Source organism: Oryza sativa, chromosome 8 (assembly GCF_034140825.1).
Source record: "Oryza sativa Japonica Group chromosome 8, ASM3414082v1".
Taxonomy (NCBI): Eukaryota; Viridiplantae; Streptophyta; class Magnoliopsida; order Poales; family Poaceae; genus Oryza; species Oryza sativa.
Window position 1 is genome coordinate 18,564,636 of NC_089042.1, and position 17,499 is coordinate 18,582,134.

Genomic DNA, 17,499 nt, shown 5'->3' on the forward strand with positions numbered 1-17,499 from the left:
GGCCTTTTTTTCTGACTATATTGTCACGTGCGCGTCACGTAGGGCAAACATTCTTGAGTCTTGACCAAGGATGGATCCAGAATAAGATTTGAGGTGGCGAGGGGGGGACTTATCTCTTTTTTCCTCCTTGAGACCCCTACTCTTCCTCCTCTCAATCTTCTTCTCTGTCACACCCCGAAGTTTTCCTCCCTAGTCAAAATTGTAATTTATAATTGACCCCAAGAAAATGCAGGTGAAATCAGGAGAAAACCCTAATAAAGTAATGCAATTAATAATCGGATTGGACATGTGGAATTTTTCTTGAGTTCTACATGTCAAAATTCATTAACAGGATTTTTAGTGGAATTTTCAGAGCCCTAGAAATAATTTTAACCAATTAAAAATCACTAAAGTGCAATTGTTAATTCCAGGGAAAATCCTTTTCCTTTTTCTTTTTCTTTTCCCTCCCTTTTTCCCTCCTTTTTCCTTTTCGGATGGGCCGCCGGCCCATTCCCCTCCTTCCTCCCCCTCCTCCTTGCTGGGCCGGCCGCAGGCCGAGGCCCAGCCTGGCAGCCGCCGCCCGCCTCCTCTCTCGGGGTCGCCGACAGGTGGGGCCCACCTGTCGGGTCCTTCCCCCACCTCCCGCCGATCCCGCTCGCGTCGCCGCCGCCGCAACCGACGCCGCGCCCACGCCTCCGCCTCTCCCGGGCCACGTCGGCCACGCCCGCGCGTGCGCCGCAATCCCCGCGCCCGTTCCCCTCCCTCTCCCGCTCGCGCCCGCGCCCGAGATGGCCGGGATTCGAAAACCGAATCCCGCCTCTCTCTCCTCCCCACTCCCCCACGTCGGCCGTCAAATCCCGCCGATCCCGGCCACGTCCGGTTTCCCCATCCCCTTTTTAAGCGTCGCCGGCACCCCCTCTCGCTTTTTCCCCATTGCGCCGACCCCTCCCGAGCTCCCGATCGCCTCCGCGCCGTGCAACCACCCGCCGCCGCCGCCTTTGCCGCTTCGGCCGCCGCTAGCCGCCGCTAGGCTCGTCGCCGTCTCGCGCCGTCGCGCCGTTAGCTTCGCGGGGTCGAGATCTACCTCGGCCGCCCTTTCCCCGTCGAGGTTCGCCGCCGGAGACCCATCCCCGTCGTGTGCCGGCAAGTGGCGCCATGGCCGCCGCCTTCGGCCGGCGCTCTCGCCCCCACGCTCTTTCCTCTCTCACTAATCCCTCTCCTTTTGATCGTTAGGTGGTTCCGGAGCTCGTCCCGCCGTCGTCGTCGTCCTCCGTCGGCCGCCGTCGTCGACCGTTGTCGGTGAGGCTTCCCCCTCCTCTTTCTCCTTTTCCCCGTACCGTGTAACCGCGTGCGCGCCGCTTAGCCGCGTAGCCGCCGCTTCCCCTCTAGCCGCCGCTCCCCGCCGCCGGTCGGTCGCCTTCGGTCGCCGCCTTGCGCCGCTGCCGCATGCGCGCCGCCGCCGTGTGAGCGCCGCGCCGCCGGCGCCATGGTCGCCGCCGTCTCGCGCCGCGCCCGCGCGCCCCCGCCGCGAGGTCCCGCGCCGCCATCCGATCTACCCTTGGGTAGATCGGGGCCGTCGGTTCGGCCGCCACGTGGCGCCGCCGCCCCTTCTCTCTCCCGGCCGCTGACCGGTGGGCCCGCGCGCCGCCACCCCCTTCCTCTCTCTCCCGGTCGCTGACCGGTGGGCCCCGCCTGTCGGCGCCGAGCCGCGCCCCCTCGCTGACGTCAGCCCTGGTTAATATTGCGCAATAAATGATTTAAGGTTTTTCTTTTATAGTAATAAACACAGTGAATCTTCTAAAATTCATAACTAATTCATCCGAGCTCCGTTTAATCCCATTCAAGTCTCAGTAAATCAAGAAAAATGTGTAGAATCCATTAAAAATGGTTTTGTTCTCTGTTTCAGTAGTCTTATAGCCTGTTTGCAATGTTTGCTTTGTATGTCGCTAGATTCCGGTTCCTTCGACGCTCCGGTGTACTTCGAGATAGTCGCCGAAGTCCCTCCAGCAGCAGAGCAAGGCAAGTCATGCTTGTCACTTGATCATATTGATCCTATATTGCAAATGTCCTAATGTTTTCTTTCAAATATCGCATTCGTTTTGCAATTATACTATGGGATGGTTACCTATTGTTACAGCTATGCCTTTTGATACCATGCTCCTTTGTTAGCTTGGGTTATAACATGATTAGATTTTGGACTAGGAATTGCTTAGCCATGCTTAGTTCAACTAGCACACATTGGGGATCTCATTTAAAACCTAGACTATAGGTTTATATGATAATGTTGGTTTAATACCACCGCTCTGGTGTTGGTTAAATAAAATGAACCACATGGTGGGCTGTGGGTGCATGGTTTTGCTAGTCGCACCCATGGCAGTTAAGGACCGGTTCGCGGGATGCCCTGGAAGAATTTATCGTACTTACCACAAGCCAGCGTGGGCAACGGCTGGGCTTGTAGTGTAGCTTTCCTCTAGTCGACGCATCCAGGCAAGGGTGGGCGTGATGGAGCGGGGCGGGCCCTGCGACGGCCTCTGTCGCTTCCGGATTCACCTAGGCACGAGAGGGGACTGCCCGTCGCCCGCTGGGGACGGGGGTGAAACCTGAGGTGTGGTGTGCTTGGCTAGAGGGGGTTATGCGAAGGGTCCTGTCACGGCCTCTTTCCGGTATGTCGTGGTGACATGTCGGCGCACGGAAACGTGTCGTGGGGCTGTGTCTTGTGGGTACAGTTGTACACCTCTGATCAGAGTAAAACTATTCGAATAGCCGTGCCCGCGGTTATGGGCGGTCAACCAGATTCACCGTGATTAGTCTCACCCTAGTGTAATCTGTTGAATTTGGATAGTTTAGGTGGATGGCTGGGCCTGTCGCAACGTGGGTTAGCGTTGGACAGCGGATGTTTAATACTGCTTAATTATTACAACTGTTTTCGCATTAAATTCCTGTTTATAAATGCCAGTATTTATGCAAATGAACCACTCTAGCTCTTCTTTGTTAATTCCCTGCATCATACCCCCATTCCGGTATGACTTGCTGAGTACAGTGGGTAGTACTCAGTCTTGCTCTATTTTTCCCAACCCCAGAGGACGGGTATGTGTCAGATGAAGGTTTCCCCGAGGAGTAGGCTTCGTCCGTGCCGTCGAGGATGCCTGTGGAGTGGTGTTCCCGCTGCGGTTTAGTCAAGGCTTAAGCTCCAGTTTCTTTTGTTTTCCGCTGCATTTCTGTAAGACCTTTATAATGTTTGTAAGACGTGGATCTGTATGTCAACATTGTCGTTTGTGTACCCCGGCTGGTCCTGGACGGGGATTTTAATACACATTCTGCTTGGAATTCTATTTGGGAATTTCTGGGCGTGACAAGTTGGTATCAGAGCCGACCTTGACCGTAGGACAAGCCAAATGGAAAAACCTAAGAGCCCTCTGAATCCTTTTCATTGCATATGTTCTTTGCAATTGGATTTTGTTCCGGGAAAACGGGGATCTGTTCTTGTGGTTCAAGGGAAAAATCTTGTCGCTGGTTTAAGTGGGATTTTTCAAAACAAGTCAGTCTAGGGTTTTAGTAAAATTATTGGGATTTATTCGTCAGTCAGTTGGGGTTTGATGGGCGAAATGCACTAGGTCCTAGCTCGGTATCATGGGTTGCAAGGTGTTTATACTTCGTTTGTTACTATTAATATGTATCTAATTTCTCATTATTTTATCGTTATGTGAGTCTGTCTTATTTATTCGCTCTCATGTAAAATGATCTATGCATAAAATTTTGCTCTTATTTGATTCCTTTATTTGAGTCTTTATTGCTTTATTTAAATTTGGATTTGAGCATGCATTGATCCTACTCCTTTGTCTTCTCTAGATGGCCGGTCACCCACCCAACCACCGCGGAGAAGGCATGATCGACTTCGTGGCAGAGCTGGCACGCATGACACTGGTAGTGGGCTACCCCGACGCGCCGGAGTACACGACCATCCCACCGCTCAGTGGCGAGCTTCCTCACCGTGTCCGCTTGGAGGTCCATGGTTACGTGGGGACTTGCCTCGCTAACATGGCGGTCGAGGCGTCAGGAGGCACAGCAGATCACGCTTGTCAGGAGGCAGCCTACCTGATGATGGCCAGACTACGGGAGCGCCACAACTACATTTTCCACGACACGGCGTACCGCTACCACCCCAGTCGAGCCCACGGTGATGGCGTCAGCTCCTTCCGTCCAACAGCTGGCGAGAACGACACCACCTTTGGCCACATGTGTGCGGTGATGAGGGGTTTGGACAGGATGCACTCGGATCTGCACAAGGCGACCAAGGCCTTGAATGATGGGAAGCTCATGAGGATCGTCGCTCTAAAGGACGAGGTAGCGCGTCTGAAGAAGGAGAACGCTCAGCTGAAGGGTCTCCCAGCGCCAGGAGGAGTCCGGATCCGCACTACGCCCCGTAAGAGGACGACTGCACCGGTGCGCATCCAGCTTGCGCCCAGGAACCCACCTCCACCAGCAGCTCCCGCAGCAGCTCCAGCTCCGCCCGCAGTTCCTGCAGCTCCAGCTCCAGCTCCCGCGTTCACTCTCTCCTTCGCTCCAGCATCAGCCGCCGGAGGTTCAGCCAGTGGTACCGGAGGATGGCTATCTGCTACTCCCAGTGGCAGCGGCGAGACTGATCCGTCAGACTCCAGGAGTCGCTCAGAGGGGCCAGGTGACGAGCAGGAGGACGCCTTCGACTCCACCGACCGCAGGAGCCGTTCCGAGCATTAGGCTCGTTTTTCCACTAGTTCATCGACTGTCTAGTTTTTGTTTGTTAGTTTGTGTGTTTAGGTTGCTTGTTTGGGGTCAGTCGACGGTCGATATCATGTGCCTATGATATGGCTGTCTTAATAAGGATATTTGCTTGCCCTTTTAAGTGTTTTAATTCAGATCAGAACAATTGCAGTTTTAATTCCTTTATAATAAAGCTTAGTTCTTGAGCATCTGTTTTTCTTCTCTTCCCCGTCTGCTTTCCCCTCCAGATGGTCTACACCAGGACTGGCAACCGCGCCACAGGCGAGGGCAGCAACGGTGAAGAACGCGCTGATGGTGTGCACCCCAACGGTGATTCTGGCAATGGGCCGCCACCACTTCAGGAGAATCCGACGCTTGCCCAAGTTATGGCACATCAGACTCAGATGATGGCCGCCATGATGCAGCAGATGCAGCACCAGCACCAGCAGATGCATCAGAGGATGATGCAGCACGCCGAACAGCAGCACCAGCAGTTTGGTCCCCCTCCCCCGCAGTCCAAGTTGCCTGAGTTCCTGCGAGTCAGGCCACCCACCTTCTCCAGCACCACCAACCCCATGGAGGCAAACGACTGGCTCCATGCAATAGAGAAGAAGCTGAATCTCCTGCAGTGCAATGATCAGGAGAAGGTTGCTTTCGCCACACACCAGCTTCAGGGTCCTGCGTCAGCTTGGTGGGACAACCACATGGCCACCCGCCCACCGGGTACTGAAGTCACATGGGCAGAGTTCTGCCGTAGCTTCAGGAAGGCACAGGTGCCAGACGGGGTTGTAGCGCAAAAGAAGAGGGAATTCCGAGCGCTCCATCAGGGCAACAGGACAGTGACAGAGTACCTCCACGAGTTCAATCGCCTCGCGCGATATGCACCAGAGGATGTCCGCACTGACGCCGAGAAACAGGAAAAGTTTATGGCAGGCCTGGATGACGAGCTGACCAACCAACTGATATCCGGGGACTACGCTGACTTTGAAAGGCTGGTTGACAAGGCAATCCGTCAGGAGGATCAGCGCAACAAAATGGACCGGAAAAGAAAGGCGGCACAGTTCCGGTCCAACCAAGGTAGTCAGCACCGACCGCGCTTCACTCCCGGACAGCAGGGTGGACCTACCACCATGATCGTCCGTCAGCACCGCCCGTTCAACTCCAGCAACTTCCACCAGGGCACTAGTGGCAGTCAGAACCACCATGGAAGCCAGCCCAACCGCGGTGCAGCTCCACGCCCACCAATGGCACCGGCACAGTCAGGCCAGCCCGCGCAAGCCAAGAAGGAGACGGGAGCAAAACCAGGGTCTTGCTTCAACTGTGGCGAGCTTGGCCACTTCGCTGACAAATGCCCGAAGCCCAGGCGTGCCGGACCAAGGTTTATCCAGGCTCGTGTCAACCACGCGTCTGCGGAGGAGGCACAAGCAGCACCAGAGGTCGTACTGGGTACGTTTCCTGTTAACTCAATCCCTGCAACAGTACTTTTTGATTCTGGTGCAACGCATTCGTTCATCTCAAAGAAATTTGTCGGGATGCATGGGTTAATAAGAGAGGAACTTAGCACACCGATGCGGGTTCATACCCCAGGGAATAGCTCCACTTCGGTTCAATTCAGCCCTTCTATAACAATAGAAATCCAAAGATCTCCATTTCTAGCCAACCTCATCCTTCTCGACTCCAAAGGCCTAGATGTCATCCTTGGGATGGATTGGCTGACCAAGTTTAAGGGAGTCATCGATTGTGCGAATCGCACAGTCACCTTAACCAACGAGAAGGGAGAAACCGTGGTGTACAAATCCCTAGTCTCGCCAAGGAAAGGGGTCTCGTTGAATCAGATTGAGACGGAAATCCCAGTGGACACCGTAGAGAAGAACTCGAGAAAATTGGAAGATATACCCATAGTCTGCGAGTATCCGGAAGTGTTCCCCGAAGACCTCACCACCATGCCACCCAAGAGAGAGATTGAATTCCGGATTGACTTGGCACCGGGAACTGCCCCAATCTATAAGAGACCGTACAGGATGGCGGCCAACGAATTAGCAGAGGTCAAGAAGCAAGTTGATGAACAGCTGCAGAAAGGGTACATACGACCGAGCACTTCGCCTTGGGGCGCTCCGGTCATTTTTGTGGAGAAAAAGGATAAGACGAAGAGGATGTGCGTCGATTACCGCGCACTTAACGAGGTCACAATCAAGAATAAATATCCTTTGCCGCGAATCGACGATTTATTTGATCAACTGAAAGGAGCTAAAGTGTTCTCTAAGATAGACCTGCGATCAGGCTACCACCAGTTGAGAATCCGGGAAGAGGATATTCCGAAGACGGCCTTCACCACTCGGTACGGGCTATATGAGTGCACGGTTATGTCCTTCGGACTTACTAACGCACCCGCATTCTTCATGAATCTGATGAACAAAGTGTTCATGGAATTTTTGGACAAGTTTGTTGTGGTATTCATCGACGACATTCTTATCTATTCAAAGTCCGAGGAAGAACATGAACAACATCTCCGTCTGGTACTCGAGAAGTTGAAGGAGCACCAGCTATACGCCAAGTTCAGCAAGTGTGACTTCTGGTTGACAGAAGTCAAATTTCTGGGCCATGTCATTACAGCTCAGGGTGTAGCAGTTGATCCATCGAACGTGGAGTCAGTTACAAAATGGACCCCACCAAAGACCGTGTCGCAGATTCGGAGTTTTCTAGGACTGGCAGGTTATTACCGCCGATTCATCGAAAACTTCTCCAGAATCGCCCGACCCATGACTCAGTTGCTTAAGAAGGATGAGAAGTTTAAATGGACAGCTGAGTGCGATAAGAGCTTTGAGGAGCTCAAAAAGAAATTAGTATCCGCACCAGTATTGATTCTGCCCGACCCGACGAAAGACTTCCAAGTCTATTGTGATGCATCCCGTCACGGACTTGGATGTGTCCTAATGCAAGAGGGCAGAGTGGTTGCGTATGCCTCGCGGCAGTTGCGTCCACACGAAGGAAATTATCCAACTCATGACTTGGAATTGGCAGCAGTGGTTCATGCTTTGAAGATCTGGAGGCATTATCTGATTGGAAACCGCTGCGAAGTATATACGGACCATAAAAGTCTGAAATACATCTTCACCCAACCAGACCTAAACCTTCGACAACGAAGATGGTTGGAACTAATCAAAGACTATGACATGAGTATTCACTACCACCCGGGTAAAGCCAATGTGGTGGCAGACGCTTTAAGCCGGAAAAGTTACTGCACTGCTCTATGCATCGAGGGCATGTGTGAGGAATTGCGGCAGGAGTTAGAACATCTCAACGTTGGAATTGTTGAACACGGGTTCGTAGCCGCTCTGGAGGCACGGCCTACGCTCGTGGATCAAGTTAGAGCCGCTCAAGTAAATGATCCGGAAATAGCAGAACTGAAAAAGAACATGAGAGTCGGAAAGGCTCGAGATTTCCACGAGGATGAGCACGGCACAATCTGGATGGGAGAAAGATTGTGTGTACCCGACGACAAGGAGTTGAAGGATCTGATACTCACGGAAGCTCATCAGACCCAGTACTCCATTCACCCAGGCAGTACTAAAATGTACCAAGACCTTAAAGAAAAATTTTGGTGGGTCAGCATGAGGAGAGAAATAGCTGAGTTCGTCGCACTCTGCGATGTTTGCCAGCGAGTGAAAGCAGAGCACCAAAGACCAGCAGGTTTACTCCAACCTCTTCAAATCCCGGAATGGAAATGGGAGGAGATTGGAATGGACTTTATAACGGGACTGCCCCGGACATCATCGGGACATGATTCAATTTGGGTAGTCGTGGATCGACTCACCAAGGTGGCTCACTTTATACCAGTACATACCACCTATACGGGAAAGAGATTGGCAGAATTGTACCTTGCAAGGATCATGTGTTTGCATGGGGTACCCAAGAAGATAGTATCCGACCGAGGTAGTCAGTTCACCTCAAAGTTCTGGCAGAAGCTGCAGGAAGAATTGGGGACCCGGTTAAATTTCAGCACGGCCTATCACCCGCAAACTGATGGTCAGACCGAGCGTGTCAATCAAATTTTGGAGGATATGTTGAGAGCTTGCGCTCTTGATTTTGGTGGAGCTTGGGACAAAAGCTTACCATATGCGGAATTCTCGTACAACAACAGCTACCAGGCCAGTCTACAGATGGCACCGTTTGAAGCTTTATACGGCCGAAAGTGCCGCACACCTCTCTTCTGGGATCAGACAGGCGAACGTCAACTGTTCGGAACAGAAGTATTAGCGGAAGCAGAAGAGAAAGTCAGAATCATCAGGGAAAGGTTGAGGATTGCTCAGTCTCGACAGAAGAGCTACGCGGATAACCGCCGAAGGGAGCTCACTTTTGAGGCAGGAGATTACGTGTATCTTCGTGTCACCCCGCTCCGGGGAGTACACCGCTTCCAGACCAAGGGCAAGTTGGCACCACGCTTCGTGGGACCATACAAAATTTTGGAACGAAGGGGAGAAGTTGCCTATCAGCTAGAACTTCCGTCCAACATGATCGGCATCCATGACGTGTTCCACGTATCCCAATTAAAGAAGTGTTTAAGGGTACCTGAAGAACAGGCTGATTCGGAACACATTGATATCCAGGAGGACCTAACATATGTGGAGAAGCCGGTTCGTATACTTGATACCAGCGAAAGGAGAACCAGAAATAAGGTCACCAGGTTTTGCCGAGTTCAGTGGAGTCATCATTCAGAAGAGGAAGCAACCTGGGAAAGGGAAGATGAGTTGAAAGCCGCCCATCCGCACCTCTTCACCAGCTCCTCCGAATCTCGGGGCCGAGATTCCGTTTAAGGGGGGTAGGTTTGTCACACCCCGAAGTTTTCCTCCCTAGTCAAAATTGTAATTTATAATTGACCCCAAGAAAATGCAGGTGAAATCAGGAGAAAACCCTAATAAAGTAATGCAATTAATAATCGGATTGGACATGTGGAATTTTTCTTGAGTTCTACATGTCAAAATTCATTAACAGGATTTTTAGTGGAATTTTCAGAGCCCTAGAAATAATTTTAACCAATTAAAAATCACTAAAGTGCAATTGTTAATTCCAGGGAAAATCCTTTTCCTTTTTCTTTTTCTTTTCCCTCCCTTTTTCCCTCCTTTTTCCTTTTCGGATGGGCCGCCGGCCCATTCCCCTCCTTCCTCCCCCTCCTCCTTGCTGGGCCGGCCGCAGGCCGAGGCCCAGCCTGGCAGCCGCCGCCCGCCTCCTCTCTCGGGGTCGCCGACAGGTGGGGCCCACCTGTCGGGTCCTTCCCCCACCTCCCGCCGATCCCGCTCGCGTCGCCGCCGCCGCAACCGACGCCGCGCCCACGCCTCCGCCTCTCCCGGGCCACGTCGGCCACGCCCGCGCGTGCGCCGCAATCCCCGCGCCCGTTCCCCTCCCTCTCCCGCTCGCGCCCGCGCCCGAGATGGCCGGGATTCGAAAACCGAATCCCGCCTCTCTCTCCTCCCCACTCCCCCACGTCGGCCGTCAAATCCCGCCGATCCCGGCCACGTCCGGTTTCCCCATCCCCTTTTTAAGCGTCGCCGGCACCCCCTCTCGCTTTTTCCCCATTGCGCCGACCCCTCCCGAGCTCCCGATCGCCTCCGCGCCGTGCAACCACCCGCCGCCGCCGCCTTTGCCGCTTCGGCCGCCGCTAGCCGCCGCTAGGCTCGTCGCCGTCTCGCGCCGTCGCGCCGTTAGCTTCGCGGGGTCGAGATCTACCTCGGCCGCCCTTTCCCCGTCGAGGTTCGCCGCCGGAGACCCATCCCCGTCGTGTGCCGGCAAGTGGCGCCATGGCCGCCGCCTTCGGCCGGCGCTCTCGCCCCCACGCTCTTTCCTCTCTCACTAATCCCTCTCCTTTTGATCGTTAGGTGGTTCCGGAGCTCGTCCCGCCGTCGTCGTCGTCCTCCGTCGGCCGCCGTCGTCGACCGTTGTCGGTGAGGCTTCCCCCTCCTCTTTCTCCTTTTCCCCGTACCGTGTAACCGCGTGCGCGCCGCTTAGCCGCGTAGCCGCCGCTTCCCCTCTAGCCGCCGCTCCCCGCCGCCGGTCGGTCGCCTTCGGTCGCCGCCTTGCGCCGCTGCCGCATGCGCGCCGCCGCCGTGTGAGCGCCGCGCCGCCGGCGCCATGGTCGCCGCCGTCTCGCGCCGCGCCCGCGCGCCCCCGCCGCGAGGTCCCACGCCGCCATCCGATCTACCCTTGGGTAGATCGGGGCCGTCGGTTCGGCCGCCACGTGGCGCCGCCGCCCCTTCTCTCTCCCGGCCGCTGACCGGTGGGCCCGCGCGCCGCCACCCCCTTCCTCTCTCTCCCGGTCGCTGACCGGTGGGCCCCGCCTGTCGGCGCCGAGCCGCGCCCCCTCGCTGACGTCAGCCCTGGTTAATATTGCGCAATAAATGATTTAAGGTTTTTCTTTTATAGTAATAAACACAGTGAATCTTCTAAAATTCATAACTAATTCATCCGAGCTCCGTTTAATCCCATTCAAGTCTCAGTAAATCAAGAAAAATGTGTAGAATCCATTAAAAATGGTTTTGTTCTCTGTTTCAGTAGTCTTATAGCCTGTTTGCAATGTTTGCTTTGTATGTCGCTAGATTCCGGTTCCTTCGACGCTCCGGTGTACTTCGAGATAGTCGCCGAAGTCCCTCCAGCAGCAGAGCAAGGCAAGTCATGCTTGTCACTTGATCATATTGATCCTATATTGCAAATGTCCTAATGTTTTCTTTCAAATATCGCATTCGTTTTGCAATTATACTATGGGATGGTTACCTATTGTTACAGCTATGCCTTTTGATACCATGCTCCTTTGTTAGCTTGGGTTATAACATGATTAGATTTTGGACTAGGAATTGCTTAGCCATGCTTAGTTCAACTAGCACACATTGGGGATCTCATTTAAAACCTAGACTATAGGTTTATATGATAATGTTGGTTTAATACTACCGCTCTGGTGTTGGTTAAATAAAATGAACCACATGGTGGGCTGTGGGTGCATGGTTTTGCTAGTCGCACCCATGGCAGTTAAGGACCGGTTCGCGGGATGCCCTGGAAGAATTTATCGTACTTACCACAAGCCAGCGTGGGCAACGGCTGGGCTTGTAGTGTAGCTTTCCTCTAGTCGACGCATCCAGGCAAGGGTGGGCGTGATGGAGCGGGGCGGGCCCTGCGACGGCCTCTGTCGCTTCCGGATTCACCTAGGCACGAGAGGGGACTGCCCGTCGCCCGCTGGGGACGGGGGTGAAACCTGAGGTGTGGTGTGCTTGGCTAGAGGGGGTTATGCGAAGGGTCCTGTCACGGCCTCTTTCCGGTATGTCGTGGTGACATGTCGGCGCACGGAAACGTGTCGTGGGGCTGTGTCTTGTGGGTACAGTTGTACACCTCTGATCAGAGTAAAACTATTCGAATAGCCGTGCCCGCGGTTATGGGCGGTCAACCAGATTCACCGTGATTAGTCTCACCCTAGTGTAATCTGTTGAATTTGGATAGTTTAGGTGGATGGCTGGGCCTGTCGCAACGTGGGTTAGCGTTGGACAGCGGATGTTTAATACTGCTTAATTATTACAACTGTTTTCGCATTAAATTCCTGTTTATAAATGCCAGTATTTATGCAAATGAACCACTCTAGCTCTTCTTTGTTAATTCCCTGCATCATACCCCCATTCCGGTATGACTTGCTGAGTACAGTGGGTAGTACTCAGTCTTGCTCTATTTTTCCCAACCCCAGAGGACGGGTATGTGTCAGATGAAGGTTTCCCCGAGGAGTAGGCTTCGTCCGTGCCGTCGAGGATGCCTGTGGAGTGGTGTTCCCGCTGCGGTTTAGTCAAGGCTTAAGCTCCAGTTTCTTTTGTTTTCCGCTGCATTTCTGTAAGACCTTTATAATGTTTGTAAGACGTGGATCTGTATGTCAACATTGTCGTTTGTGTACCCCGGCTGGTCCTGGACGGGGATTTTAATACACATTCTGCTTGGAATTCTATTTGGGAATTTCTGGGCGTGACATTCTCCCTTCCTTATCTCCTTCTATCAATGGTGTGTAAAATCAAATGTGTTTTTGATTATTATTCTGTGATGAACAATTGGGCATTGGAGATTATTGGTTTTGTTATTTGGAATTTATTCACGAAGTGGTTTTGGAGATGATTGGATTTCACAGGTGAATATACAGGTACTGCTGTGGTTTTATATGGACCGGTCAGACCGGGCTCTGGTAGCCGGTCAGACCGGCGTGTATTGCGCGGTCAGACCGGCGCAGCCCGCGGTCTGACCGGCCGACACTGTGTCGGTTTCGGTTTCGGGTTGTTTATTTGAATATCCGAGTTTATTCCATGACTATGACTTCTAGATGGATACTGTACGTATGTAATACTATTGTTTGCTGCTAATGAGTCAAATTGGAGATAGCTTGGTCTCGGAATATGGTTTCTTTGTTTGTTCCATGTGTAGGTGACTCGATGTCTCGGGAGAGTATTTGCGGTGATGGACCGGGAGTCAGCTTGGGGATAAGACGACGTCCGTGGTGGTCAGAGATCATGCGGGATACTTAGGCTAGAGTTGATGCACGTGGTTGATGGAGTTTCCATATGGCATACGATGGAGTTATTGTGTGCATATGGGATGCGGAGTCGAATTTGGAAGGAGTCCAAATTTGGTACGTTTGGTTATGTTAAGTTTCTTTCTTGTACTAGTGGGTTTCCTAAGGTGTTTAGGACTCCTAGTATGAGTTTGGTTCATGGCTTTAGGCTGCCTACCTCATGTATAAATAGAGGGGGAGCGTGAGGCTTCCCAGTATCGTTTTAGAGAGCAATAGAGTTGAGTTTTGAGTTAGGGTTTCGAGTTTAGTCGAAATTTTTGTAAGGAGTGCTGTTGATGCACTTTGTAAACACAGAGAGAATCAATAAAGTCGTCATCCACTTTAAGAGTTCATCGATTTGTGTTTACCAGGTTTCGGCGTTCTAACCGGCGATCTACCGGCGGTCAATAACTTTTATTTCCGCTAAAAGTTTTCGGTTTTTGGGTATACCAACCATTCACCCCCCTCTGGTTGGCTTAGTTCTTGTGATTCGATCCTACATGGTGATCCAATAGGGTAGGTGGGAGTCGAGTCCCCCAAACACCCACGCTAGATCTACTCGTGTCTTGACTGGGCTGGGGGTAATTTGTTTAGTTTAAGAAGTTGAGGGGTGTAAAATATCTGATAAATAATTAAGGGGTAATTCGTACTTATGTGATAATTGAGACACTGTATTAATCGGAGTGAACCCTTATACAAAGGTTAAAGAATTGCGCAATGGAGACTATAGATCCAATAAATAAAATGCCTTATATACGCGCATATATAGCAACTGTGTGGGTTTTGATTTGAGCAGCTACTGATCACACAGCAGTTGCTTCTTATAAAACATGGAAGCCAGATATACGTATATATAAACACTACCATACTTCACACACACACACACACAGGAGAACGCAATCCATGGTGTAGTTAATTAAAAATTCTACTCCCTCGTTCCCTAAATGTTTGACGTTGTTGATTTTTTTAAACATATTTGACTGTTTGTCTTATTCAAAAACTTTTGTAAAATGTGTTAAACTATATGTATACATAAAAGTATATTTAACAATAAATCAAATGGTAGGAAAAGAATTAATAAATATATAAATTTTTGGAATAAGACGAACGGTCAAACATTTTAAAAAAAGTCAACGGTGTCAAATATTTTGGAATAGAGGGAGTACTATAATTAAACTGCATATCAGTATATGAATGCTAAACGTGTCCATCATAGTTTAGCCTATCTTATAAGTGTAAACATATAGTCGTGCCGCTGCAAAACCTACCAGTATTAAAACGCCACGTCCTAATTAAAACAAATAGCTTTTGCATGACAATAACAAGATATATAACTCATCAGTACTGTATCTCATTGGATTCTTGCAGCAAAATGAGAATCCCATTTCACAGGTTTCTACTAGGCCACAACACAGTGGTCGTTCGGCGATTGATCCAACTATACTTTGCAATGATATGGTTTTAATTTTGTCACATCGGTGTGTAGCTGTCGGTTGGCCCGTGTGGCCGAATTGAAAACCCAGGGTATTTTGGCTACTCGTTCTGCATGATTGCAAATCGACAACCAAACAACAATAATATACTCCAATCTTGAGATGAGGGGCATGTATAGGGGTGTACATCGAGGTCCCGCCGGGCATCAATCTCTCTAGATAGGATCAAGTGCTACATGCTGCATGAAAGGTTTTATTTCCTGCCTTCCTGGTTTTTTCTTGATTAATTGGAAGTAGGCTAGTCTTTGTGTTTTCAAAAAGAAAAAAGGAAAATGCAGAATTAAAGTGTCCTCGCACCTCAAATGTCAGGGATTAAATTGTTTGTATATGGAACAGAAGATACATATGAAGAGACAGAAGATGTTTTTTTAGGAAGTTGAAGCTCCTATTAAAATTCCTCTCAAATTACTATAATTTGATCCAAATGATCAAACAAGATTTTTTTTTCATAGGACTAAATTCCTCCAAGAATGCTTTGTTCTAAGGATACCTTAATTTGGCAACTAACCAGTTTTATTTATTGATTGATCTCGTGCGTCAGTTCATCTAAAAGCTTAACATACACTGCTTATTGGCACAGCTCCAACTCCACCTTTTCTGGAGCTGGAGTCCAACCAAACAGTTTCAGTTCCACCTAAAAATGGGAGCGGAGCTGAGTGGAGAGCGTGCTCTCACAAAATAAACTAAATGGGCGGAGCTGGGTATGTAAAATCAAATATGTTTTTGATTATTATTCTATGATGAACAATTGGCATTGGAGATTATTAGTTTTGTTATTTGGAATTTATTCACGAAGTGGTTTTGGAGATGATTGGATTTCACGGGTGAATCTACAGGTACTGCTGGAATTGGGTCCGGTCGGACCGGCGGTATGCGCACGGTCAGACCGGCCAGCCCGCGGTCTGACCGGCCGACTCTATGTCGGTTTCGGTTTCGGTTTGTTTATTTGGATATCCGTGATTATTTCATAATTATGGCTTCTAGATGGATACTACACGTATGTAATACTGTTGTTTGCTACTAATGAGTCAAGTTGGAGATAGTTTGGTCTCGGAATATGGTTTCTTTGTTTATTTCATGTGTAGGTGACTCGATGTCTCGGGAGAGTATTTGCGGTGATGGACCGGGAGTCGGCTTGGGGATAAGACGACGTCCGTGGTGGTCAGAGGTCATGCGGGATAGTTAGGCTAGAGTTGATGCACGTGGTTGATGGAGATTCCATATGACATACGATGGAGGTATTGTGTGCGTATGAGATGCGAAGTCGAATTTGGAAGGAGTCCAAATTTGGTGTGATTGATTATGTAAAGTTTGTGTCTTGTACTAGAGGGTTTCCTAAGGTGTTTAGGACTCCTAGTATGAGTTTGGTTCGTTGCTTTAAGCTGCCTACCTCGGGTATAAATAGAGGGGGAGCGTGAGGCTTCCCTGTATCGCTTTTGAGAGCAATTGAGTTGTGTTTTGAGTTAGGGTTTCGAGCACTTTGTAAACACATAGAGAATCAATAAAGTCGTCATCTACTTTAAGAGTTCTTCAATTTGTATTTCACCGGGTTTCGATGGTCTAACCGACGATTCATCGGCAGTCAGACCGGCGGCAAGGCGACGGTCAGACCGGCGGGAGTGAGGCGGTCAGATCGGCGGCGGCAACAGGCGCGCAGGCGACTTCAGCGGTCAGACCGGTTGACCTATACCGGTCAGACCGACGGCATCTGAGCGGTCAGACCGGCAGGGATACTTCGGTCAGACCGATCTCCATCGATTTCGAGGGTAACTTTTATTTTCGCTAAAAGTTTTCGGTTTTTTGGGTATACCAACCATTCACCCCCTCTGGTTGGCTTAGTTCTTGTGTTTTGATCCTACAGGGTAAGCTAGGTTTAGGTTGTTCCACAGCTCCACTCTAGATCCAATTTCTGAAGCTAAATTTAGGAATTGGAGATCTACCAAACATATCCTTAAAAACCATTTTCGACAACACATATTTACTTTTACAAGTGAGAAAAATTGCCACCGGTACAAATACATCGGGGGTCCCTGGTCTCAAAAACCACATGGGAGTAGGCTGTCAACGAGCTGAGCTCAAGCGAGTTTGGCTATGTAGGCTTGAGCTTGATATGAACTCGAGCCGAGCTTGAACCGAGCCTGGATACTGATCGAGCTTGGGAGTGAGCTCGAGTTCGAGCTCGAGCGAGCTTCGAGCCTACTCGAGCTTGACAGCTTGACTTGGTGAAACTCCAAAAAACTTACTCTTATATAAGAGATATTAATGCAAATTATCGGTAGTCAAAATTAATGGATGCTGCTTGTCTTGAATGAAGCATCTGCAGCTTTTCTCATGAACTCATGGCTTTAAAACGTTGCAATTAACAAAAGCTAGCTACTACATCTAATAGGAATAGTAATACTATTACTAGCAGTCAGATAATTGCTTTATTGAGAAACATCGATGAGGTCTTGAGACTCAAGCAGGTCAAACACGATGATAAGTATACATTGACCCATCAAGAATATCTTCCTACATGCAATGCATCTTATGCTAATCAAACCCTGCCGAGCTATTCGAGCTCGAGCTTGCTAGGCTTGCGAGCCTCAGCCTAGGCTTGAGCTTGGCTTGTCTAGTATTCGAGCCGAGCTCGAATCAAGCCTGTAACGAATCAAGCTCGAGCAGCTTGCGAGCTCCAAGCTTTTTTGACAGCACTACATGGGACATCCATTTTCAGACATA